General features: G+C 41.0%; 1 protein-coding gene across 2 annotated transcripts in view; it reads left to right on the top strand.

Annotated features, from left to right (window-relative positions):
• Positions 1 to 13,359, top strand: part of LOC124127832 — a 134,154-nt gene that overhangs the window by 11,282 nt on the left and 109,513 nt on the right. The window lies entirely within an intron of this gene.

Here is a 13,359-nt window from a genome sequence, read left to right on the forward strand (position 1 = left end):
GGATTCCAAAAGTCATTTACCATTTCGTGTCTAGTTCTTGAACCATACCGTGATGCGATCAAAATAGTATGGAGTTCAAAGACAATGTGATATGCAGTCCTTTAACTTCTACTTTGATTTGGTTGTCAACTTTACAAAAAAAGATTAAACGCTGGATACCAGAAAACATTTCGTCAAAACTCAAAGAGCCGTCGTATATTGTTGTATACAGGATCTTGTAACACCGATAAACAGGTTAATGGCAATGACCATGTCTATATACATAGTGTTTGTGTTGTTTCTCCCTTTGATTTCCTACGTCTGCCTGTATTGCTATTCTGGAATAAGTATTATATTAATTACTGTATATAATATATTTATACAATTAACATTGTTCATGTTATTGATAAAACACTAGAATAACTGACAATTTGCATAAAAATCTAGGAGAAATATACGTGTTCTTTTTATTATGTACTTTTGTTAAAGTTACATACAATGTATATTTATTATTTTCAAATTTATTTTCAGCGGTTGTACAAGAAGCGGAGCTGATTGCATGGCAAGAACGAGTGGAACAAGAAAAGAATGTTTTTCCTCTCCTACGATCGGTAAGTGTCCAAGTCTGTATGAGAAACAAATAGCAAAACATAATATTTCAATAACACGCGGTTTGTACAAATATTTTAATTGATTTGCCACCCTTTTATGTTTTGTTTATTTTGTTTCTTTGTCCCAGGTTATGGTAAAGGAGAGAACCAAACTCATCTATCAAGACATTAAACTGGCTCATCTAAAGAAAGGTAAGCAGACATTATCATCTTACGACATTTTCTCGAATATTGCAGACTAACGTGCGTTTCAGAGTAATATCAGTTGGTCTTGTTATATTTCTAATTCTATTCGTCTCTTGGTAATTGCAACAACTGAGTGAAAATATCTTGTTGACGGCAGACACTTTTGCTGTGCAGTTTTGATTCTTACACACATGTATCAGTTATATGTATATGTCCATGTTTTTGAGTGGATTTAACTGTGACTTACATTAAAGTTACCAGTGTTTGTGAGAGTCAGGTTTCAGGAAAGTGGAACAGTATTTCAATGATATTACACAGTGTAGAAATTGAGGAACTTAATAAGAAAACCTTAAATGACTCAGGTCGTAGAGTAAGTGAATAAGTGTTAGTATTGAACCACTAGGCTACATAAAGGTCCCTCCCAGGCCGTAGACACTGAGCATCTTGGTGCAATGACGTACACGGGTAAGACGCTTGAAAGCCAAGAGTCAGGTCGACGAAGGCTAAGGGACGCAACCCTGGCGCCTTGAGATAACATTACCATGTGTGACCCTAGATATATATGTTTGAGTGCGTTATTTACAAATAACGCTTCTGCACACTTGTCGTGATCAACAAACACAAGACGACAAGACATTAAACGTTGAAAAGTGTTGATATAAAAACTTGTATATACATTGTAGATTTCTTGAAAAGACTAACATATCCAAAATATTCAAACCTTGCAAAGAGCATATTTGTCAAAATAGATAGTAAAGGGAGACAATTTACACTTGTACTTTGGCTTGGAAACCTTGGAAAATTGAAGGAAACCATCTCAGTATTGGTCGTGCTTGTGTACGAAAACAAGATGGACGCTTATAGGTGTATACAGACATATACATACTGTCAAGCTTGACAACAGTATAAGGGTATAAGAACAGTATAAGGTACAAGGATATATACGGAAACGTCGCCTTTCCAGGAAATAAAGAAGTTGTTTTCCATAAATGTTCTCTACTTTGTCATCCGTCAACTTCTAAGTAATGCCTATCAAACAATTCATCCGTCGTCTACATGGTGACGTGGCAATCAACACCATAGCTTGACAACTGTATAAGGAAACGTCACATTTACAGTAAATAAAGAAGTTGTTATCCATAAATTATCTCTACTTTGTATAGTATTTTAGTTTGGATATTTGATATATCCAAAGCTTGTGCATCTTGAATAAGTTTGAAAATCATTACTTTTCTTCCTGTGTAAGATCCAACTCAATTTACAAATTGTCACTGTAATAATTTCAGCCTCCAGAGAAGGAGAAGAGAAAATGAAGGACCCGTCACAGAGTTCTGAATCTAAGTTCTGGAACCAACAAAACACAGCACGTGCATTTCAGGAGTCGTCGGACGATGCTAAAGATGGATGGGAGCTACAGCACACAGATAACGTAGAGGCAGAAGGGCGTACGTACCTGTCATTTCATCACTACTTTCAACACATTGACTGGATTAACAAATATGAAATATCTATTATCCTAAGGGATAATGTTCGATTTAGTTCGTATTGAAAAAAGACCTCATTATATTATTTACTTTTTTTCGAGGCATGCTTATGTTATAGTCGGAATCGTACGATCGACTCAGATTCAGTATTTCGTCAAATAGCACACGTCTCAGGTACTATAAATCAATGTTTTCAAGGAAATGATCTGTCAATACTATTTGTCGTCTTTTATTTTTCCACAATAGAGAACTATCTCGGCACCTTTTAACAATAAATGAAGGATGTTTTCAAGATACATTTTCCGAAGGAAGGTGGAATGTGAACAGTCATTGATAAAGACGTACGTGCGCGTATTTTATTGTTTTAGATCCTGAGACAATCCCTGAACAGAACGCGAAAAATAAAACAGGATCTTCTTCGACGGTAGGTGCCATGCTATTTGTTATTAGATAGCTCCCTGTCCACATTCATTGCATAATGTAAAGTTTGGTTTAACAGTTTAGTTAGTAAAATATGAATATGTAGTATCATTATATACTGATAACCGTGTTTATTCACATCTATTGTTGATTGTAGTCAGTTACATTTTGTGCGGAAACAAACACCAGTTCTGCCATGTTACTACTAGCTTAACACACTGGGCTACTGATGGGTACTTCAACAATACACTGGGTTACTGTTGGGTACTGCAACAACACACTGGGTTACTTTTGGGTACTTCAACAATACACTGGGTTACTGTATGGTACTGCAACAATACACTTGGTTACTGTTGGGAACTTCAGCAACACACTGGGTTACTGTTGGGTACTGCAACAACACATTGGGTTACTGTTGGCCACTGCAACAACACTCTAGGTTACTGTTTGGTACTGCAACAACACACTGGGTTACTGCTGGGTACAGCAACAACACACTGGGCTAGTGTTGGGTACAGCAACAACACACTGGGTTACTGTTGGATACTGCAACAACACACTGGGTTACTGTTGGGTACTGCAACAACACTCTAGGTTACTGTTGGGTACTGCAACAACACACTGGGCTACTGTTGGGTACAGCAACCACACACTGGGTTACTGTTGGGTACTGCAACAACACACACTGGGTTACTGTTGGGTACTGCAACAACACACTGGGCTACTGTTGGGTACTGTAACAACACACTGTTTGGTACTGCAACAACACACTGGGTTACTGTTTGGTACTGCAACAACACACTGGGTTACTGTTGGGTACTGCAACAACACACTGGGTTACTGTTGGGTACTGCAACAACACACTGGGTTACTGTTGGGTACTGCAACAACACACTGGGTTTCTGTTGGGAACTGCAACAACACACTGTTTGGTACTGCAACAACACACTGGCTTACTGTTCGGTACTGCAACAACACACTAGGTTACTGATGGGTATTGCAACAACACACTGGGTTACTGTTGGGTACTGCAACAACACACTGGGTTACTGTTGGGTACTGCAACAACACACTGGGTTACTGTTGGGTACTGCAACAACACTGGGTTACTGTTGGGTACTGCAACAACACACTGGATTACTGTTGGGTACTGCAACAACACACTGGGTTACTGTTGGGTTCTGCAACAACACACTGGATTACTGTTGGGAACTGCAACAGCACACTGGGTTACTGTTGGGTACTGCAACAACACACTGGGTTACTGTTGGGTACTGCAACAACACACTGGATTACTGTTGGGTACTGCAACAACACACTGGGTTACTGTTGGGTTCTGCAACAACACACTGGATTACTGTTGGGAACTGCAACAGCACACTGGGTTACTGTTGGGTACTGCAACAACACACTGGGTTACTGTTGGGTACTGCAACAACACACTGGGTTACTGTTGGGTACTGCAACAACACACTGGGTTACTGTTGGGTACTACAACAACACACTGGGTTACTGTTGGGTACTGCAACAACACACTGGATTACTGTTGGGAACTGCAACAGCACACTGGGTTACTGTTGGGTATTGCAACAACACAATGGGTTACTGTTTGGTATTGCAACAACACAATGGGTTACTGTTGGGTACTGCAACAACACACTGGGTTACTGTTGGGTACTGCAACAACACACTGGGTTACTGTTGGGTATTGCAACTACACACTGGGTTACTGTATGGTACTGCAACAACACACTGGGTTACTGTTGGGTACTGCAACAACACACTGGGTTACTGTTGGGGACTGCAACAACACACTGGGTTACTGTTGGGTACTGTTACAACACACTGGGTTACTGTTGGGTAGGGGGCACGGGTGGCCCAGTCATCTCGGGCTGGCCCAGTCATCTCGCTGTGCGGAGTGGCGTCCCTTGGGCACGCCAGAAACCTATGATTGTGGGTTCGAATCCCTGTTCGCCCCGATTATGTTTCTAGGTTTGTCAGCACCATACCCGTGCTCGTGGGTTTCACCGAAGTGGTAAACGTCTGAGACCTGCATCACTTCGGCCTTTCCTCCCACATTAAGCTGACACGCCGCGATATAACTGGCCCTGTTAAAAGCGGCGTTAAACCCAACTCACTCACCCATTACTGTTGGATACTGCAACCGGCTAACATCCTTTGTTGAACACATGAAACTGATCATGACGATAAGATGCATTACATACACAGTTCATATAGAGGTTGATATTGACACGGATCAAAGCAAAGACGTTTAAAATTGAAACTAATTTCAGGAGAAGCTGAACGATACCCACACTGAGGACAGGCCGGAGCTCCAGGACACAGATGTTGGCGAGGCAGAGAGTCGTATGCATCTGTCTCAATTAACCAACTAAATCAGATTTTATTAACAAATTTAGATTTTGTTTCTCTACACTAGTAGTAAAACCTTTTCTTATACGAATTTTAGTGTTAATTTCAGCACATGGAACATGATATATTCAGTCAGTCATGTGAAAACATATCCACTGTTGTATATATTACAGTAATTGTTTCTTCTCCAGGTATGCAAGAGATTGAATCTCTAAATGAAGAATTGGGCAGTTTAAAATCGGTAACCATTTCCATATTCTTACACTCTAAGAATTTTACACTCTTACCCATACAAGAAACAATATGTTTAGGTCGATGGTTCAAACTACATTTATGTCAGATGTTTTAACTGATAATCAACTTTTACATCATCTTCAACAGAGAAATATGATGAGACTAAACCTATAATCTTGATCGAAACGATGAAGTTAATTTGGTTTCAGAACAGAGATCACAAAACGAGACAACTCGACAAACTACAAACTGATGGTTTGACACACGGCAAGTGTAAATTTACTTAGGGCAGGACATGCTTTTCCTATTCGCGAATCGACACTGGTTATTCCCCGGCGTTTTTATTTTATATTATATTAACAGAGGTCTTTCATACTATGCATCAACATGTTTCACAAGAGGACCTGACTAATTTCCCAAAGTGTTACCCTTATATATTGGTACAAGTTAGAGAAAACGACGGTCTGTTCATATTACGCAAATTACTATTGAGATACATTCTGAACATGTATTTAGCACTTTGTCATGAAGTACGGAGCGATAACGACATGAATATACTAATGGTGAATTAGCTTGAGTCCGGTTGTATATTCCTTTAGTTTAATAAAAATGTATCTGAGGAGAAAAAACAGCTTAAGATGCGCCATGTGTCTAGTAACACATGTTATGATTAATACCTTGTATCCTCCAGTTGAGTGGCAGAACTCTATTGACTACTTGATGAGGTACCCGGAAGTTCTATCCCTGTTTAATGTGGAGTTGTCAGGACTGGACAGTGTTAGCATTTTCCATCGAGAAGACCAAGATGAAAGCAACCTGCAAAGAAGAATGACACACAGACAAAATACAGTCTCCATGAAAGACTCAAAGCAGAAGGTAACAATTGCCTTCTTTTCACACGCTTCAATATGTTCATATACAGGCTAACCTGTATTGGTTATATAATTGTTGTTTTTCGCTGCTGTAAGAAATATTTCAACTCTATCATGGTGCTTGTTAGTGTATGATGCCACACAATCAACCAACTGAAGGGTCAATGTGTTAAGTGTGAGAACAGTCTTTAAGGATAGCAGAATATGATTAATTTCATATTGAGATTCCAACTGAGTTAAAAGTGTCTTGGTGGATATGTGACTGTCCTGTTATTTAGGATTTGTCACTTATGATTACGTTGTATCAGGCATTGGTGTCAGTTATACTATTCTAGCTGCATCTGTAGGCAAAAATATGTGAACATATATCACCCATACCAGTGATACATTGTATATTCAATAATTGGTTACTCAGATGTTTCACAACACAATAACAACATCTGATTTTAACGGCAACCTATACCAAACATTAGACTCAACCATGTGAATTCACACATATACCAGTTTCTTGGTTTGTCAGTGCAATACCTGTGTTCGTGGGTTTCAGTGAACAGGTAAACGTCTAAGACTTGCATCAGTTCCAGCATTCCTCCCACATCATCAACCTGACAGGCTGTAATACAACATAAATACTGTTTAAGGCGATGTTCGGCTATACTCACTTATCCACTCACTCACTCACTCACTCATTCTCATCAGTAACATGGAAGAATTGAGATAAAAACATTTAATGTAGAGCTATGTTAGCTCTAGATTTTTGATGGTGATAAATTGAAACTACACGATGCCAAGTGTAAATGCTTCACATACTGAACAGAGATTGTAGAGGTATGACCATGTGTACAATGTGCGAGAAGCGTCGTTTGTGATAAAACAAAACGTCAAATAATTGTCCTTGCATTTGTTCAGATGTTGTCTACTTTTTTACAGCTCTCTGGCGCAACATCACAACTGGTTGTAGTAGAAAGGGAAACTGGATACACTGCAAAAGGTATGAATGGATCTTGTCAAAGAATGGAATAAGTTTCATAGCTGACTTGGCAGGCATTACAACTTAAATCATGTTATCTTCCTGTCAGTATAGGGGCACGGGTTGCCCAGTCGTCTAAGGCGCCGCAATTCGCTGTGCGTTGCGTCCCTTGGGCAAGCCAGAAACCTATGGTTGTTGGTTCGAATGCCGGTTCGCCCCGATTATGTTTCTAGGTTTGTCAGCACTATACCCGTGCTCGTTGGTTTCACCGAAGTGGTAAACGTCTGAGACCGGCATCACTTCGGGCTTTCCTCCCACATTGAGCTGACACGCCGCGATATAACTGGAATACTGTTAAAAGCGGCGTTAAACCCAACTCACTCCCTCACTCCTGTCAGTATAGTGAAACCTCAGTTGGATGTGATTAACATGTATTTAAACACATTCTTAACATGGAAAAGTACAGCAACTTTTCAAAAAGTCTATAATCCTATGTAACACATGTATCAACACATTCTCTCAACAAGTTGTGTTCTGTGTAATCTACAGATTGGTGTCACAGCCCCTACAGGTCTACAGGTCTTATTCATCTTTTGAGGAGGTACCAGCAGGGCTCCCTGAAGGAAAAAGATTTGACCACACTTACATTTGAGGTATAAATGGGGACATAAGGTGAAACACTACTGAAAAGATACTGTCGGAAATAGAAAACAGAATTTACTTTTCGACTTTAATATTTGCGTTAATATTTGTTTACCAATCATGGAAAAAACTAATTTATAAAGTAATTATAACCTGCGGTTTGATAAGGTTAGACAATAACAAGGAGAAAATGACAAATGTGGAGTCTGAAGTCCAGTGGATGCGATATAGAACCAGGTGATGCCCAACAAGGCCAGGGTATTTGTAACGTACAAATATGTATGCAGTGTCACACCGTGAAGCTTGTCACTGGCTCTGAACGCCCTAACGTACTCTTCAATCTTTTCAAGGTGATGACAGAAGACGAGCAGCGACTCGCGGATCTGACGGCAAAGAATGCCTCCTTGGAAAAAGGTTTGTAGATTCTATATAGCTGTACATTCAGATTATTCATTGTATACCTTGAATAACTCTTTTATATGGCACCTTGAACCATATATTTACGTGTATGTCAAATGTGGAGTTTAAATGTTAATATGGCCATACCAACCCAATACATGTAATTAGAACAGTATCCTATCATTAAAAACGGATGGCAATGATATGTTTTACGCCGTTTAAGCAAAAGGGCGTGTAAATCGCGAATGCTTATATGCAAGCAATAATAGTAACTGCTCTTCATATAAAGTTCAATAAAATTAAATTTATTCAAAATTTAAATAATGCATCTTTCAATAGATATTCATGAACATCCCCTCAACATTAATATGCATGGCGCACGATTTGAATGTTTGCGTGTTGTTGGAAGCCTGCTACTAACACAATGCAAACAGCACACACTGATTGTTAGCTAACAAGTGCTCATAAAAACACTTTTGTCTTACCGTAAATAACCCTTGCCCAGTGCCATGGTTTGCCGAAAATCAAAGCAACCGTTTGAGGGAGCACAACATCCGGCCCCGACGTCCAGCGACACGCCCACTTTTGTTTCCACGTCACCGTCATGCAGGTCTAGCTTGGTGTAGACAGCATCTGAGGTTCAGAAGACAGGCTTGGGACAGTATACTTGTTTACAGATGAGTCCAGGTTACATCTGAATAGCTCCGATGGTCGTGCACGCAAGCGTAACTCACATTTATAAATTGTCATTGCAAGAGAATAACTAGCCTTGGTTTTCTGCCGAAACAGATTCAACTCGGCGTAAAGGGAAAATAGCTGAGGAAAACTTCTCTATGACGCCGTGCACGACCATTGGAGCTATCCAAATCAATCCCGGATATGTGAACAGTATACTGTCCAAGGCTTGTAACGCTTGCGTTACTCAACGTCGTCAGTTTGGGGGCATAAGTGTAATGGTATGGGTTGCCATCACAACTTATGTTTGAACACAACTTATCATAGTTTATGGCAAATTGCGTAACCTACGGACCGACATCGTTCGAGACCATTCTCTTCCATTTTTTTCGCAAATTCAGGGACGTTACGTCACGTTGTAGAAGGATAATACCCATCAATATCTTACAGTGTCGCAACGGTCATTTGGAAGCGGCAGAGCATTTCTGTGCTGCCATGGCTGGCTGTTTCTCCAGATCTCAAGACAATATAACATGTATGAAATGAGACTGAACGACACCTACGGCAGGACCAGATCCAGGCGTTAACGCCAGCTCAATTGGACCAGTTAACGCCAACTCGGGTGGGCCAGTTAACACCAGCTCACTTGGGCCAGTTAACTCCATGTGGGGAATCAAACCCGGCTCGTCTTCGTGAGGAGAGAATGAAATAAGCACCTGGCTATCCTCCCGCTCACTGTTGCATGGTAGATCGTTCATAAAGTAGCATGAAGGGCTTTATCGAGCACAACACGCTGATTGATTTCTTTGTTCAAGGGACGAGCTGTTTAACGTCGGCTTGTCGGAATCTTTGAAAACATGTATAACGGAACATATCTCATGATTAATGTCACATAGAAAAGTTCCAATTTGTGAAGTTCGATTTATCGGTTACTTCTCTGAGTTGTTCAAGAGGAATTGTAAAATTGTAATTTACTTTTCAGATTTTGGAAACACTGTACATATTGTTGGAGCTGAATGCCAGCCTGCAGCTATCTCATGTAAGTATTTCCTGGAGTGAGTGAGTGAGTGATGCCAATCACTGATCTCAATATTCATAGGTTCAGTACTGACAGTCTCTGATCTCAGTATTCATAGACTCCCTACTGACAATCACTGATCTCAGTATTCATAGATTCAGTACTGCCAGTCACTGATCTCAGTATTCATAGGCTCCATACTGACAGTCACTGATCTCAGTATTCATAGATTCAGTACTGACAGTCACTGATCTCAGTATTCATAGACTCCCTACTGACAGTCAGTGACCTCAGTATTCATAGATTCAATACTGACATTCACTGACCTCAATATTCATAGATTCAGTACTGACAGTCACTGATCTCAGCATTCATAGACTCCCTTCTGACAGTTACTGACCTCAGTATTCATAGACTCGCCACTGACAGTCACTGACTTCAGTATTCATAGACTCCCTACTGACAGTCACTGATCTCAGTGTTCATAGGTTCAGTACTGACAGTCACTGACCTCAGTATTCACAGATTCAATACTGACAGTCACTGATCTCAGCATTCATAGGTTCAATACTGACAGTCACTGACCTCAGTATTCACAGATTCAGTACTGACAGTCACTGACCTCAGTATTCATAGATTCAGTACTGACAGTCACCGATCTCAGTATTCATAGATTCAGTACTGACAGGCACTGACCTCAGTATTCATAGACTCGCTACCGACAGTCACCGATCTCAGTATTCATAGATTCAATACTGACAGTCACTGACCTCAGTATTCATAGACTCGCTACCGACAGTCACCGATCTCTGTATTCATAGACTCGCTACCGACAGTCACTGATCTCAGTATTCATAGATTCGATACTGACAGTCACTGACCTCAGTATTCATAGATTCAGTACTGACAGTCACTGACCTCAGTATTCATAGACTCCCTTCTGATAGCTGCTTGCCGTAAAAAGGGCGAATATTCCTCGTAAGAGGCGACAAACGGGATCGGGTGGCCAGGCTCGCTGACTTGGTTGATGCATGTCATCGATCCAAATTGCGTGGATCGATGCTCATGATATCAATCACTGGATTGTCTGGTCCAGACTCGATTATTTACAGACCGCCATCATATAGCTGGAATATTGCTGAGCTCGGCGTTAAACAACAAACAAACAACCAACTTTAACAGTCGTGTGGCGTAGCTGTTGTTTTAATTCCTGAGTGAGAGCTTTGCGTTCACACACTGAATGTGTAATATTTCTACTCAAACCTATCGGGGGTGTAAGCCTTGGAGGGTTTTTTGGGTCAACTGAATACTCCGCTCCAGGCTGATTCCTTTTTCCTGTGGTATTCTTTGTAATGACTGAAACGGACGTAAAACATTAGCCAACATCTTTCCTTAAAACTAAAGTTTCCAACTGTATTCCAGGCGGGAAAATTTACAAATAATCTTGACTTTCGTTTTAACTTCTGAACGTTCGGTAATGTATAAAAAAGCAATTTGAATGCATGATAAATTCTTTCTGTGAGTGAGAAAAATGATCTTTCTGTCCCAAGTTGATCTGTACAGTGCACTGTACAAGGCTCTTTAAAAAGTGTTGGACCCTAAACCAGTATTTTATCAAACGCACATTATTTTAGGACATACTGATGGATATTGTGAGAACGATATAACTCTGAACAAAGATGTATATATGTTCTCAATCAAAGGTTATTCAATTGCTTTAACATGACATTTGTTATAGATAAGACAATAGTATTATATCATGTTTTAGCCTGAAAGATCAAGCAAATATCTGAAATAATTATTATCAATTTCACACTACCAGTGATCCATTCCTGAAATTATGGAGAATTTAGAACTATTCACAAAGGTGTTATATTTAAATATGCTAAACCTTTACACCAGTGAAGATCCTGATTAGAATAGGTCTTCCGCAACCCATGCGTGTCGTAAGAGGTGACTCGGGGAGTCAGGCTCTCTAAACTGATTCGCGCATGTCATCATAACCCAAATGCGTGGATCGATGCTCATTATTGTAATCACTGGAATGTCTGGTCCAGACTCGATTATTTGCAGACCGCTGCCGCATAGCGGTAATATTGCAGGCTTTTGTCAGCTTTGACTGAATCTCTATACCAATTCTTGTGTAAGTACAATTATACAATCATGAATCTTATTCATTCTACACTGGAATAACTCAGAAAGCTGACGTTGTTGACGGACTTGCGACATCAATCACTGACCAGCGCTTGTGAACATTCCGCGACACACAGACTGTGACGGTGTAACGGTGAAAGTGACTGAAGCGGACATAGAATATACCTGTTCATGCGGTGTATGATGAACACAAAAATGTCAAAAATATCCTAAAACCTGGAATTTTGTGGTTTATTTGTATCTTCTTTCGTAAAAGATTCATATAGAATCCACACACAAACACTTTTGGTGAGAAATTCACTCACTGAGGTCGTATTTCATACACGAACATCGTCCACGTCTAGCAGATATCTGCACAATGGGGGTAAATCAAAAGTGTATCAAAAATTCTTTTATATTGCCTTTTTCTGTGAATTATTCTATTTGTTTCTTAATGAAATGCATTTTGAATTCTCGTAGTAATAGTTTTACATTGTAATTAGCGCGCTAATATAGCGCAGTTGTGGGAGATATTCTGAACTGATGAAAAACACAGACGAACATTCAGCGCGCTGTTTGGAAACAAGCAAACAATCACCCGCCCAATTTCAGTAAATCTCTTTCTGTGTCTCAGTTTGTAACAAACAGTGAAATAAACTTGCTATACAACAAATACAATGTTGATTTCCAGGTCCTAAACGTCACCTGGACGCGGCTCGGGCCAACACAAGACGCTGTCACGTAACTACAGACGGTGAGCTGGTCAACTCGCCGCCCGCCACACGGGATGAGGGGCGGAACAGGCTACAGGTGTACTGGGGGACCTGTAGCTCCCCCATCCCCCTTCCTCCACCCCCCTCCACCCTCACCTCCCTCCCCACCACACCAACATACTGGGAGACAAAGACCAGGGTGCGGGTGGTGGAGGGAATGTGGCATGTCCTGGAGATGGGGGTGGTGGAGGCAGGACAGGTGGACAGTGGGTTGTGGGTTTCTCGACAGCGTCGCTCCTGGAGTGTCCGTGTAGACAGATGTGTCAGACACAGGGGGAGTATCTGTACCAGGGTGTGGCGGGAGGAGGAGCAGGGCGAGTGTCTCCAGAACACCGTGTCCCTCACTCCCGGCACACAGGCCACCCTCCACTATGGCGTGGTGCTGGATGTGGGGAGGGGGAGAGTGGCCTTCATTGACTTGGACAGGGGGATTGTTCTTGTCAAGTATGATGTGGTGTTCCGGGAACCTCTTGTCCCCCTGTTTGGTGCTGGGTTGCCGGCATCTGACTACACTATGTCGATGAGTCTGATCAGCGGGGAGGACGTCGACATGACAGACACCAAGAGGGCCCTCGTCTACCAAGCGCTGA

Source organism: Haliotis rufescens, unplaced genomic scaffold, assembly GCF_023055435.1.
Source record: "Haliotis rufescens isolate VD_foot unplaced genomic scaffold, xgHalRufe1.0.p SCAF_9, whole genome shotgun sequence".
NCBI lineage: Eukaryota > Metazoa > Mollusca > Gastropoda > Lepetellida > Haliotidae > Haliotis > Haliotis rufescens.